This window comes from Aquarana catesbeiana, linkage group LG13, assembly GCF_042186555.1.
Source record: "Aquarana catesbeiana isolate 2022-GZ linkage group LG13, ASM4218655v1, whole genome shotgun sequence".
Lineage (NCBI taxonomy): Eukaryota > Metazoa > Chordata > Amphibia > Anura > Ranidae > Aquarana > Aquarana catesbeiana.
Genome location: NC_133336.1, coordinates 75,529,916 through 75,545,053, shown reverse-complemented (window position 1 = coordinate 75,545,053; position 15,138 = coordinate 75,529,916).

Below are 15,138 nucleotides of genomic sequence, written 5' to 3'. Positions count from 1 at the left end.
CCCCCAGCCCTTTTAACCAGAAATCGGTCCAAAATAACCAAAATCGCACCCCCGGACCTTTTAGCCCAAAATCGGTCCAAAATGACAAAAATCGCACCCCCAGCCCTTTTAGCCAGAAATCGGTCAAAAATGACCAAAATCGCACCCCCGGCCCTTTTAGCTCAAAATCGGTCCAAAATGACCAAAATCGCACCCCCGGCCCTTTTAGCCAGAAATCGGTCCAAAATGACCAAAATCGCACCCCGGCCCTTTTAGCTCAAAATCGGTCCAAAATGACCAAAATCGCACCCCCGGCCCTTTTAGCTCAAAATTGGTCCAAAATGACCAAAATCGCACCCCCGGCCCTTTTAGCCAGAAATCGGTCAAAAATGACCAAAATCGCACCCCCGGCCCTTTTAGCCAGAAATTGGTCCAAAATGACAAATCGCACCCACGGCTCTTTTACCCCGAAATTGGTCCAAAATGACCAAAATCGCAACCCCAGCCCTTTTAGCCAGAAATCGGTCCAAAATAACCAAAATCGCACCCCCTGCCCTTTTAGCCCAAAATCGGTCTAAAATGACCATAATCGCACCCCCGGCCCTTTTAGCCCAAAATCGGTCCAAAATGACAAAAATCGCACCCCCAGCCCTTTTAGCCAGAAATCGGTCCAAAATGACAAAAATCGCACCCCCGGCCCATTTAGCCAGAAATTGGTCCAAAATGACCAAAATCGCACCCCCGGCCCTTTTAACCAGAAATCGGTCCAAAATAACCAAAATCGCACCCCCGGCCCTTTTAGCCCAAAATCGGTCCAAAATGACAAAAATCGCACCCCCAGCCCTTTTAGCCAGAAATCGGTCCAAAATGACCAAAATCGCACCCCCGGCCCTTTTAGCCAGAAATCGGTCCAAAATGACCAAAATCGCACCCCCGGCCCATTTAGCCAGAAATCGGTCCAAAATTACCAAAATCGCACACCCGGCCCTTTTAGCCAGAAATCGGTCAAAAATGACCAAAATCGCACCCCCGGCCCTTTTAGCCCAAAATCGGTCTAAAATGACCAAAATCGCACCCCCGGCCCTTTTAACCAGAAATCGATCAAAAATGACCAAAATCGCACCCCCGGCCCTTTTAGCCGGAAATTGGTCCAAAATGACAAATCGCACCCACGGCTTTTACCCCGAAATCGGTCCAAAATGACCAAAATCGCAACCCCGGCCCTTTTAACCAGAAATCGGTCCAAAATAACCAAAATCGCACCCCCGGCACTTTTAGCCCAAAATCGGTCCAAAATGACAAAAATCGCACCCCCAGCCCTTTTAGCCAGAAATCGGTCAAAAATGACCAAAATCGCACCCCCGGCCCTTTTAGGCAGAAATCGGTCCAAAATGACCAAAATCGCACCCCCGGCCCTTTTACCCCGAAATCGTTCCAAAACAACCAAAATCGAACCCCCTGCCCTTTTAGATGGAAATCGGTCCAAAATGACAAAAATCGCACCCCCGGCCCATTTAGCCAGAAATCGGTCCAAAATGACCAAAATCGCACCCCCGGCCCTTTTAGCCCAAAATCGGTCCAAAATGACAAAAATCGCACCCCAGCCCTTTTAGCCAGAAATCGGTCCAAAATGACAAAAATCGCACCCCCGGCCCATTTAGCCAGAAATCGGTCCAAAATGACCAAAATCGCACCCCCGGCCCTTTTAGCCCAAAATCGGTCTAAAATGACCAAAATCGCCCCCACCGGCCCTTTTAACCAGAAATCGGTCCAAAATAACCAAAATCGCACCCCCGGCCCTTTTAGCCCAAAATCGGTCCAAAATGACCAAAATCGCACCCTCGGCCCTTTTAGCCAGAAATCGGTCAAAAATGACCAAAATCGCACCCTCGGCCCTTTTAGCCAGAAATCGGTCAAAAATGACCAAAATCGCACCCCCAGCCCTTTTAGCCAGAAATCGGTCAAAAATGACCAAAATCGCACCCCCAGCCCTTTTAGCTGGAAATCGGTCCAAAATTACCAAAATCGCACCCCCCAGTCCTTTTAACCAGAAATCGGTCCAAAATGACCAAAATCGCACCCTAAGCCCTTTTAGCCAGAAATTGGTCCAAAATGACCAAAATCGCACCCCCGGCCCTTTTAGCCGGAAATCGGTCCAAAATCGAACCCACGGCCTCTTTCAGCCCGAAAGTGGTCCAAAATGACCAAAATCGCAACCCGGCTTTTTTTAGACGGAAATCGGTCTAAAGTGTCCAAAATCGCACCCCCAGCCCTTTTAAACAGAAATCGGTCTAAAATGACCAAAATCGCACTCCCGGCCCTTTTAACCAGAAATCGGTCCAAAATAACCAAAATCGCACCCCCGGCCCTTTTAGCCCAAAATCGTTCCAAAATGACCAAAATCGCACCCCTGGCCCTTTTAGCCCAAAATCGGTCTAAAATGACCAAAATCGCACCCCCGGCCCTTTTAACCAGAAATCGATCAAAAATGACCAAAATCGCACCCCCGGCCCTTTAAGCCGGAAATTGGTCCAAAATGACAAATCGCACCCACGGCTCTTTTACCCCGAAATCGGTCCAAAATGACCAAAATCGCAACCCCGGCCCTTTTAACCAGAAATCGGTCCAAAATAACCAAAATCGCACCCACGGCCCTTTTAGCCCAAAATCGGTCCAAAATGACAAAAATCGCACCCCCAGCCCTTTTAGCCAGAAATCGGTCAAAAATGACCAAAATCACACCCCCGGACCTTTTAGGCAGAAATCGGTCCAAAATGACCAAAATCGCACCCCCGGCCCTTTTAGCTCTAAATCGGTCAAAAATGACCAAAATCGCACCCCCGGCCCTTTTAGCCGGAAATTGGTCCAAAATGACAAATCGCACCCACGGCTCTTTTACCCCGAAATCGTTCCAAAACGACCAAAATCGAACCCCCTGCCTTTTTAGATGGAAATCGGTCCAAAATTACAAAAATCGCACCCCCGGCCCTTTTAGCCCAAAATCGGTCTAAAATGACCAAAATCGCACCCCCGGCCCTTTTAACCAGAAATCGGTCCAAAATAACCAAAATCGCACCCCCGGCCCTTTTAGTCCAAAATCGGTCCAAAATGACAAAAATCGCACCCCAGCCCTTTTAGCCAGAAATCGGTCCAAAATGACCAAAATCGCACCCCCGGCCCTTTTAGACAGAAATCGGGTCCAAAATGACCAAAATCGCACCCCCGGCCTTTTTAGCCCAAAATCGGTCTAAAATGACCAAAATCGCACCCCCGGCCCTTTTAGCCCAAAATCGGTCCAAAATGACAAAAATCGCACCCCCAGCCCTTTTAGCCAGAAATCGGTCCAAAATGTCCAAAATCGCACCCCCAGCCCTTTTAAACAGAAATCGGTCCAAAATAACCAAAATCGCACCCCCGGCCCTTTTAGACAGAAATCGGGTCCAAAATGACCAAAATCGCACCCCCGGCCTTTTTAGCCCAAAATCGGTCTAAAATGACCAAAATCGCACCCCCGGCCCTTTTAGCCCAAAATCGGTCCAAAATGACAAAAATCGCACCCCCAGCCCTTTTAGCCAGAAATCGGTCCAAAATGTCCAAAATCGCACCCCCAGCCCTTTTAAACAGAAATCGGTCCAAAATAACCAAAATCGCACCCCCGGCCCTTTTAGCCCAAAATCGGTCCAAAATGACCAAAATCGCACCCCCGGCCCTTTTAGGCAGAAATCGGTCCAAAATGACCAAAATCGCACCCCCGACCCTTTTAGCCCAAAATCGGTCCAAAATGACAAAAATCGCACCCCCAGCCCTTTTAGGCAGAAATCGGTCCAAAATGACAAAAATCGCACTCCCAGCCCTTTTAGCCCAAAATCGGTCCAAAATAACCAAAATCGCACCCCCAGCCCTTTTACACCAAAATCGGTCCAAAATGACAAAAATCGCACTCCCAGCCCTTTTAGCCAGAAATCGGTCCAAAATGACATAAATCGCACCCCCGGCCCATTTAGCCAGAAATAGGTCCAAAATGACCAAAATCGCACCCCCGGCCCTTTTAGCCCAAAATCGGTCTAAAATGACCAAAATCGCACCCCCGGCCTTTTTAACCATAAATCGGTCCAAAATAACCAAAATTGCACCCCCGGCCCTTTTAGCCCAAAATCAGTCCAAAATTACCAAAATCGCACCCCTGGCCCTTTTAGCCGGAAATCGGACCAAAATGACCAAAATCGCACCCCCGGCCCTTTTAGCCAGAAATCGGTCAAAAATGACCAAAATCGCACCTCCGGCTCTTTTAGCCGGAAATTGGTCCAAAATGACAAATCGCACCCACGGCTTTTACCCCGAAATCGGTCCAAAATGACCAAAATCGCAACCCCGGCCCTTTTACACCGAAATCGTTCCAAAACGACCAAAATCGAACCCCCCGCCCTTTTAGACAGAAATCGGTCTAAAATGACCAAAATCGCACCACCGGCCCTTTTAGCCCAAAATCGGTCCAAAATGACAAAAATCGCACCCCCAGCCCTTTTAGCCAGAAATTGGTCAAAAATGACCAAAATCGCACCCCCGGCCCTTTTAGCCAGAAATCGGTCCAAAATGACCAAAATCGCACCCCCGGCCCCTTTAGCTCAAAATCGGTCCAAAATGAGCAAAATCGCACCCCCGGCCCATTTAGCCAGAAATCGGTCCAAAATGACCAAAATCGCACCCCCATCCCTTTTACACCGAAATCGTTCCAAAACGACCAAAATCGAACCCCCCGCCCTTTTAGATGGAAATCGGTCCAAAATGACCAAAATCGCACCCCCAGCCCTCTTAGCTGGAAATCGGTCCAAAATGACCAAAATCGCACCCCCGGCCCTTTTAGCTGGAAATCGGTCCAAAATTACCAAAATCGCACCCCCGGCCCTTTTAGACAGAAATCGGTCCAAAATGACCAAAATCGCACCCCCGGCCCTTTTAGGCAGAAATCGGTCCAAAATGACCAAAATCGCACCCCCGGACCTTTTACCCCGAAATCAGTCCAAAATTACCAAAATCGCACCCCCGGCCCTTTTAGGCAGGCATCGGTCCAAAATTACCAAAATCGCACCCCTGGCCCTTTTAGCTGGAAATCGGACCAAAATGACCAAAATCGCACCCCCGGCCCTTTTAGCCCAAAATCGGTCCAAAGTGACCAAAATCGCACCCCCAGCCCTTTTAGCCGGAATTGGTCCAAAATGACAAATCGCAACCCCGGCCCTTTTACACCGAAATTGTTCCAAAACGACCAAAATCGAACCCCCCGCCCTTTTAGATGGAAATCGGTCCAAAATGACCAAAATCGCACCCCCGGCCCTTTTAGGCAGAAATCGGTCCAAAATGACCAAAATCGCACCCCCGGACCTTTTACCCCGAAATCAGTCCAAAATTACCAAAATCGCACCCCCGGCCCTTTTAGGCAGGCATCGGTCCAAAATTACCAAAATCGCACCCCTGGCCCTTTTAGCTGGAAATCGGACCAAAATGACCAAAATCGCACCTCCGGCCCTTTTAGCCCAAAATCGGTCCAAAGTGACCAAAATCGCACCCCCGGCCCTTTTAGCCAGAATTGGTCCAAAATGACAAATCGCAACCCCGGCCCTTTTACACCGAAATTGTTCCAAAACGACCAAAATCGAACCCCCCGCCCTTTTAGATGGAAATCGGTCCAAAATGACCAAAATCGCACCCCCGGCCCTTTTAGGCAGAAATCGGTCCAAAATGACCAAAATCGCACCCCCGGACCTTTTACCCCGAAATCAGTCCAAAATTACCAAAATCGCACCCTCGGCACTTTTAGGCAGGCATCGGTCCAAAATGACCAAAATCGCACCCCCGGCCCTTTTAGCCCAAAATCAGTTCAAAATTACCAAAATCGCACCCCTGGCCCTTTTAGCTGGAAATCGCTCCAAAATGACAAAAATCGCACCCCCGGCCCTTTTAGGCAGGCATCGGTCCAAAATGATAAAAATCGCACCCCCGGCCCTTTTAGCCAGAAATCGGTCAAAAATGACCAAAATCGCAACCCTGTCCCTTTTAGGCAGAAATCGGTCCAAAATGACCAAAATCGCACCCCCGGCCCTTTTAGCCCAAAATCGGTCCAAAATGACAAAAATCACACCCCCGGCCCATTTAGCCAGAAATCGGTCCAAAATGACCAAAATCGCACCCCCGGCCGTTTTAGCCCAAAATCGGTCTAAAATGACCAAAATCGCACCCCCGGCCCTTTTAACCAGAAATCGGTCCAAAATAACCAAAATCGCACCCCCGGCCCTTTTAGGCAGAAATCGGTCCAAAATTACCAAAATCGCACCCCCGGCCCTTTTAGCCCAAAATCAGTCCAAAATTACCAAAATCGCAACCCTGGCCCTTTTAGCTGGAAATCGGACCAAAATGACCAAAATCGCACCCCCGGCCCTTTTAGCCAGAAATCGGTCAAAAATGACCAAAATCGCACCTCCGGCCCTTTTAGCCGGAAATTGGTCCAAAATGACAAATCGCACCCACGGCTTTTACCCCGAAATCGGTCCAAAATGACCAAAATCGCAACCCCGGCCCTTTTACACCGAAATCGTTCCAAAACGACCAAAATCGAACCCCCCGCCCTTTTAGACAGAAATCGGTCCAAAATGACCAAAATCGCACCCCCGGCCCTTTTAGCTCAAAATCGGTCCAAAATGACCAAAATCGCACCCCCGGCCCTTTTAGCCAGTAATCGGTCCAAAATGACCAAAATCGCACCCCCGGCCCATTTAGCCAGAAATCGGTCCAAAATGACCAAAATCGCACCCCCGGCCCATTTAGCCAGAAATCGGTCCAAAATGACCAAAAACGCACCCCCAGCCCTTTTAGCTAGAAATCGGTCCAAAATTACCAAAATCGCATCCCCGGCACTTTTAACCAGAAATCGGTCCAAAATGACCAAAATCGCACCCCCGGCCCTTTTAGCCGGAAATCGGTCCAAAATCGCACCCACGGCCTCTTTCAGCCCGAAATTGGTCCAAAATGACCAAAATCGCAACCCGGCTTTTTTTAGACGGAAATCGGTCCAAAATGACCAAAATTGCACCCCCAGCCCTTTTAGCTGGAAATCGGTCCAAAATGACCAAAATCGCAGCCCCGGCCCTTTTAGCCCAAAATCGGTCTAAAATGACCAAAATCGCACCCCCGGCCCTTTTAACCAGAAATCGGTCCAAAATAACCAAAATCGCACCCCCGGCCCTTTTAGCCCAAAATCGGTCCAAAATGACAAAAATCGCACCCCCGGCCCTTTTAGCTAGAAATCGGTCCAAAATGACAAAAATCGCACCCCCGGCCCATTTAGCCAGAAATCGGTCCAAAATTACCAAAATCGCACCCCCGGCCCTTTTAGCCAGAAATCGGTCCAAAATGACCAAAATCGCACCCCCGGCCCTTTTAGCCCAAAATCAGTCCAAAATTACCAAAATCACACCCCTGGCCCTTTTAGCTGGAAATCGGTCCAAAATGACCAAAATCGCACCCCCGGCCCTTTTAGCCCAAAATCGGTCTAAAATGACCAAAATCGCACCCCGGCCCTTTTAGCTCAAAATCGGTCCAAAATGACCAAAATCGCACCCCCGGCCCTTTTAGCCAGAAATTGGTCCAAAATGACCAAAATCGCACCCTCTGCCCTTTTAGCCCAAAATCGGTCCAAAATGACAAAAATCGCACCCCCAGCCCTTTTAGCCAGAAATCGGTCAAAAATGACCAAAATCGCACCCCCGGCCCTTTTAGCCCAAAATCGGTCCAAAATGACAAAAATCGCACCCCCAGCCCTTTTAGCCAGAAATCGGTCCAAAATGACAAAAATCGCACCCCCGGCCCATTTAGCCAGAAATCGGTCCAAAATGACCAAAATCGCACCCCCGGCCCTTTTAGCCCAAAATCGGTCCAAAATGAAAAAAATCGCACCCCCAGCCCTTTTAGCCAGAAATCGGTCCAAAATGACAAAAATCGCACCCACGGCCCATTTAGCCAGAAATCGGTCCAAAATGACCAAAATCGCACCCCCCGCCCTTTTAGCCCAAAATCGGTCCAAAATGACCAAAATCGCACCCCCGGCCCTTTTAGCCCAAAATCGGTCCAAAATGACCAAAATCGCACCCCCGGCCCTTTTAACCAGAAATCGGTCCAAAATAACTAAAATCGCACCCCCGGCCCTTTTAGCCCAAAATCGGTCCAAAATGACAAAAATCGCACCCCCAGCCCTTTTAGCCAAAAATCGGTTAAAATTGACCAAAATCGCACCACCGGCCCTTTTAGGCAGAAATCGGTCCAAAATGACCAAAATCGCACCCCCGGCCCTTTTAGCCCAAAATCAGTCCAAAATTACCAAAATCGCACCCCTGGCCCTTTTAGCTGGAAATCGGTCCAAAATGACCAAAATCGCACCCCCGGCCCTTTTAGCCCAAAATCGGTCTAAAATGACCAAAATCGCACCCCCGGCCCTTTTAGCCCAAAATCGGTCTAAAATGACCAAAATCGCACCCCCGGCCCTTTTAACCAGAAATCGGTCCAAAATAACCAAAATCGCACCCTCTGCCCTTTTAGCCCAAAATCGGTCCAAAATGACAAAAATCGCACCCCCAGCCCTTTTAGCCAGAAATCGGTCAAAAATGACCAAAATCGCACCCCCGGCCCTTTTAGCTCAAAATCGGTCCAAAATGACCAAAATCGCACCCCCGGCCCTTTTAGCCAGAAATTGGTCCAAAATGACCAAAATCGCACCCCCGGCCCTTTTAGCTCAAAATCGGTCCAAAATGACCAAAATCGCACCCCCGGCCCTTTTAGCTCAAAATCGGTCCAAAATGACCAAAATCGCACCCCCGGCCCTTTTAGCCAGAAATCGGTCAAAAATGACCAAAATCGCACCCCCGACCCTTTTAGCCGGAAATTGGTCCAAAATGACAAATCGCACCCACGGCTCTTTTACCCCGAAATCGGTCCAAAATTACCAAAATCGCAACCCCGGCCCTTTTACACCGAAATTGTTCCAAAACGACCAAAATCGAACCCCCCGCCCTTTTAGATTGAAATCGGTCCAAAATGACCAAAATCGCACCCCTGGCCCTTTTAGCCGGAAATCGGTCCAAAATCGCACCCACGGCCTCTTTCAGCCCGAAATTGGTCCAAAATGACCAAAATCGCAACCCGGCTTTTTTTAGACGGAAATCGGTCTAAAATGTCCAAAATCGCACCCCCAGCCCTCTTAGCTGGAAATCGGTCCAAAATGACCAAAATCGCAGCCCCGGCCCTTTTAGCCCAAAATCGATATAAAATGACCAAAATCGCTCCCCCAGCCCTTTTAAACAGAAATCGGTCCAAAATGACCAAAATTGCACCCCCAGCCCTTTTAACCAGAAATCGGTCCAAAATAACCAAAATCGCACCCCCGGCCCTTTTAGCCCAAAATCGGTCCAAAATGACAAAAATCGCACCCCCGGCCCTTTTAGCCAGAAATCGGTCCAAAATGACAAAAATCGCACCCCCGGCCCATTTAGCCAGAAATCGGTCCAAAATGACCAAAATCGCACCCCCGGCCCTTTTAGCCCAAAATCGGTCTGAAATGACCAAAATCGCACCACCGGACCTTTTAGCCCAAAATCGGTCCAAAATAACCAAAATCGCACCCCCGGCCCTTTTAGCCCAAAATCGGTCTAAAATGACCAAAATCTCACCCCCGGCCCTTTTAACCAGAAATCAGTCCAAAATAACCAGAATCGCACCCCCGACCCTTTTAGCCCAAAATCGGTCTAAAATGACCAAAATCGCACCCCCGGCCCTTTTAACCATAAATCGGTCCAAAATAACCAAAATCGCACCCCCGGCCCTTTTAGCCCAAAATCGGTCCAAAATGACCAAAATCGCACCCCCGGCCCTTTTAGGCAGAAATCGGTATAAAATGACCAAAATCGCACCCCCGGCCCTTTTAGCTCAAAATCGGTCCAAAATGACCAAAATCGCACCCCCGGCCCTTTTAGCTCAAAATCGGTCCAAAATGACCAAAATCGCACCCCCGGCCCATTTAGCCAGAAATCGGTCCAAAATTACCAAAATCTCACCCCCGGCCCTTTTAGCCAGAAATCGGTCAAAAATGACCAAAATCGCACCCCCGGCCCTTTTAGCCGGAAATTGGTCCAAAATGACAAATCGCACCCACGGCTCTTTTACCCCGAAATCGGTCCAAAATGACCAAAATCGCAACCCCGGCCCTTTTACACCGAAATCGTTCCAAAACGACCAAAATCGCACCCCCAGCCCTTTTAACCAGAAATCGGTCCAAAATAACCAAAACCGCACCCCCGGCCCTTTTAGCCCAAAATCGGTCTAAAATGACCAAAATCGCACCCCCGGCCCTTTTAACCAGAAATCGGTCCAAAATGACAAAAATCGCACCCCCAGCCCTTTTAGCCAGAAATCGGTCCAAAATGACAAAAATCGCACCCCCGGCCCATTTAGCCAGAAATCGGTCCAAAATGACCAAAATCGCACCCCCGGCCCTTTTAGCCCAAAATCGGTCTAAAATGACCAAAATCGCACCACCGGCCCTTTTAGCCCAAAATCAATCCAAAATGACAAAAATCGCACCCCCAGCCCTTTTAGCCAGAAATTGGTCAAAAATGATCAAAATCGCACCCCCGGCCCTTTTAGGCAGAAATCAGTCCAAAATGACCAAAATCGCACCCCCAGCCCATTTAGCTGGAAATCGGTCCAAAATTACCAAAATCGCACCCCCGGCACTTTTAACCAGAAATCGGTCTAAAATGACCAAAATCGCACCCCCGGCCCTTTTAGCTGGAAATCGGTCCAAAATCGCACCCACGGCCTCTTTCAGCCCGAAATTAGTCCAAAATGACCAAAATCGCAACCCGGCTTTTTTTAGACGGAAATCGGTCTAAAATGTCCAAAATCGCACCCCCAGCCCTTTTAATAAGAAATCGGTCTAAAATGACCAAAATCGCACCCCGGCCCATTTAGCAAGAAATCGGTCCAAAATTACCAAAATCGCACCCCTGGCCCTTTTAGCCCAAAATCAGTCTAAAATGACCAAAATCGCACCCCCGGCCCATTTAGCCAGAAATCGGTCCAAAATTACCAAAATTGCACCCCCGGCCCTTTTAGCCCAAAATCGGTCTAAAATGACCAAAATCGCACCCCCAGCCCTTTTAACCAGAAATCGGTCCAAAATAACCAAAATCGCACCCCCGGCCCTTTTAGCCCAAAATCGGTCCAAAATGACAAAAATCGCACCCCCGACCCATTTAGCCAGAAATCGGTCCAAAATTACAAAAATCGCACCCCTGGCCCTTTTAGCCCAAAATCGGTCTAAAATGACCAAAATCGCACCCCCGGCCCATTTAGCCAGAAATCGGTCCAAAATTACCAAAATCGCACCCCTGGCCCTTTTAGCCCAAAATCAGTCTAAAATGACCAAAATCGCACCCCCGGCCCATTTAGCCAGAAATCGGTCCAAAATTACCAAAATCGCACCCCCGGCCCTTTTAGCCCAAAATCGGTCCAAAATGACCAAAATCGCACCCCCAGCCCTTTTAACCAGAAATCGGTCCAAAATAACCAAAATCGCACCCCCGGCCCTTTTAGCCCAAAATCGGTCCAAAATGACAAAAATCGCACCCCCGACCCATTTAGCCAGAAATCGGTCCAAAATTACAAAAATCGCACCCCTGGCCCTTTTAGCCCAAAATCGGTCTAAAATGACCAAAATCGCACCCCCCGGCCCTTTTAGCAAAAAATCGGTCTAAAATGACCAAAATCGCACCCCCGGCCCATTTAGCCAGAAATCGGTCCAAAATGACCAAAATCGCACCCCCGGCCCTTTTAGCCCAAAATCGGTCTGAAATGACCAAAATCGCACCACCGGACCTTTTAGCCCAAAATCGGTCCAAAATAACCAAAATCGCACCCCCGGCCCTTTTAGCCCAAAATCGGTCTAAAATGACCAAAATCTCACCCCCGGCCCTTTTAAACAGAAATCGGTCCAAAATAACCAGAATCGCACCCCCGGCCCTTTTAGCCCAAAATCGGTCTAAAATGAACAAAATCGCACCCCCTGCCCTTTTAACCAGAAATCGGTCCAAAATAACCAAAATCGCACCCCCCGGCCCTTTTAGCCCAAAATCGGTCCAAAATAACCAAAATCGCACCCCCGGCCTTTTTACCCCAAAATCGGTCCAAAATGACAAAAATCGCACTCCCAACCCTTTTAGCCAGAAATCGGTCCAAAATGACAAAAATCGCACCCCCGGCCCATTTAGCCAGAAAAAGGTCCAAAATGACCAAAATCGCACCCCCGGCCCTTTTAGCCCAAAATCGGTCTAAAATGACCAAAATCGCACCCCCGACCCTTTTAACCATAAATCGGTCCAAAATAACCAAAATCGCACCCCCGGCCCTTTTAGCCCAAAATCGGTCCAAAATGACCAAAATCGCACCCCCGGCCCTTTTAGGCAGAAATCGGTCCAAAATGACCAAAATCGCACCCCCGGCCCTTTTAGCTCAAAATCGGTCCAAAATGACCAAAATCGCACTCCCGGCCCTTTTAGCTCAAAATCGGTCCAAAATGACCAAAATCGCACCCCCGGCCCTTTTAGCTCAAAATCGGTCCAAAATGACCAAAATCGCACCCCCGGCCCATTTAGCCAGAAATCGGTCCAAAATTACCAAAATCGCACCCCCGGCCCTTTTAGCCAGAAATCGGTCAAAAATGACCAAAATCGCACCCCCGGCCCTTTTAGCCGGAAATTGGTCCAAAATGACAAATCGCACCCACGGCTCTTTTACCCCGAAATCGGTCCAAAATGACCAAAATCGCAACCCCGGCCCTTTTACACCGAAATCGTTCCAAAACGACCAAAATCGCACCCCCAGCCCTTTTAACCAGAAATCGGTCCAAAATAACCAAAATCGCACCCCCGGCCCTTTTAGCCCAAAATCGGTCTAAAATGACCAAAATCGCACCCCTGGCCCTTTTAACCAGAAATCGGTCCAAAATGACAAAAATCGCACCCCCAGCCCTTTTAGCCAGAAATCGGTCCAAAATGACAAAAATCGCACCCCCGGCCCATTTAGCCAGAAATCAGTCCAAAATGACCAAAATCGCACCCCCGGCCCTTTTAGCCAAAAATCGGTCTAAAATGACCAAAATCGCACCACCGGCCCTTTTAGCCCAAAATCAATCCAAAATGACAAAAATCGCACCCCCAGCCCTTTTAGCCAGAAATTGGTCAAAAATGACCAAAATCGCACCCCCGGCCCTTTTAGGCAGAAATCAGTCCAAAATGACCAAAATCGCACCCCCAGCCCTTTTAGCTGGAAATCGGTCCAAAATTACCAAAATCGCACCCCCGGCACTTTTAACCAGAAATCGGTCTAAAATGACCAAAATCGCACCCCCGGCCCTTTTAGCTGGAAATCGGTCCAAAATCGCACCCACGGCCTCTTTCAGCCCGAAATTGGTCCAAAATGACCAAAATCGCAACCCGGCTTTTTTTAGACGGAAATCGGTCTAAAATGTCCAAAATCGCACCCCCAGCCCTTTTAATAAGAAATCGGTCCAAAATGACCAAAATCGCACCCCCGGCCCATTTAGCCAGAAATCGGTCCAAAATTACCAAAATCGCACCCCTGGCCCTTTTAGCCCAAAATCGGTCTAAAATGACCAAAATCGCACCCCCGGCCCATTTAGCCAGAAATCGGTCCAAAATTACCAAAATCGCACCCCCGGCCCTTTTAGCCCAAAATCGGTCTAAAATGACCAAAATCGCACCCCCAGCCCTTTTAACCAGAAATCGGTCCAAAATAACCAAAATCGCACCCCCGGCCCTTTTAGCCCAAAATCGGTCCAAAATGACAAAAATGGAACCCCGGCCCATTTAGCCAGAAATCGGTCCAAAATTACCAAAATCGCACCCCCAGCCCTTTTAGCCAGAAATCAGTCAAAAATGACAAAAATCGCACCCCCAGCCCTTTTAGCCAGAAATCGGTCAAAAATGACCAAAATCGCACCCCCGGCCCTTTTAGCTCAAAATCGGTCTAAAATGACCAAAATCGCACCACCGGCCCTTTTAGCCCAAAATCAATCCAAAATGACAAAAATCGCACCCCCAGCCCTTTTAGCCAGAAATTGGTCAAAAATGATCAAAATCGCACCCCCGGCCCTTTTAGGCAGAAATCAGTCCAAAATGACCAAAATCGCACCCCCAGCCCATTTAGCTGGAAATCGGTCCAAAATTACCAAAATCGCACCCCCGGCACTTTTAACCAGAAATCGGTCTAAAATGACCAAAATCGCACCCCCGGCCCTTTTAGCTGGAAATCGGTCCAAAATCGCACCCACGGCCTCTTTCAGCCCGAAATTGGTCCAAAATGACCAAAATCGCAACCCGGCTTTTTTTAGACGGAAATCGGTCTAAAATGTCCAAAATCGCACCCCAGCCCTTTTAATAAGAAATCGGTCCAAAATGACCAAAATCGCACCCCCGGCCCATTTAGCCAGAAATCGGTCCAAAATTACCAAAATCGCACCCCTGGCCCTTTTAGCCCAAAATCGGTCTAAAATGACCAAAATCGCACCCCCGGCCCATTTAGCCAGAAATCGGTCCAAAATTACCAAAATCGCACCCCCGGCCCTTTTAGCCCAAAATCGGTCTAAAATGACCAAAATCGCACCCCCAGCCCTTTTAACCAGAAATCGGTCCAAAATAACCAAAATCGCACCCCCGGCCCTTTTAGCCCAAAATCGGTCCAAAATGACAAAAATGGAACCCCGGCCCATTTAGCCAGAAATCGGTCCAAAATTACCAAAATCGCACCCCCAGCCCTTTTAGCCAGAAATCAGTCAAAACTGACAAAAATCGCACCCCCAGCCCTTTTAGCCAGAAATCGGTCAAAAATGACCAAAATCGCACCCCCGGCCCTTTTAGCTCAAAATCGGTCCAAAATGACCAAAATCGCACCCCCGGCCCTTTTAGCCAGAAATCGGTCCAAAATGACCAAAATCGCACCCCGGCCCTTTTAGCTCAAAATCGGTCCAAAATGACCAAAATCGCACTCCCGGCCCTTTTAGCCAGAAATCGGTCAAAAATTACCAAAATCGCACCC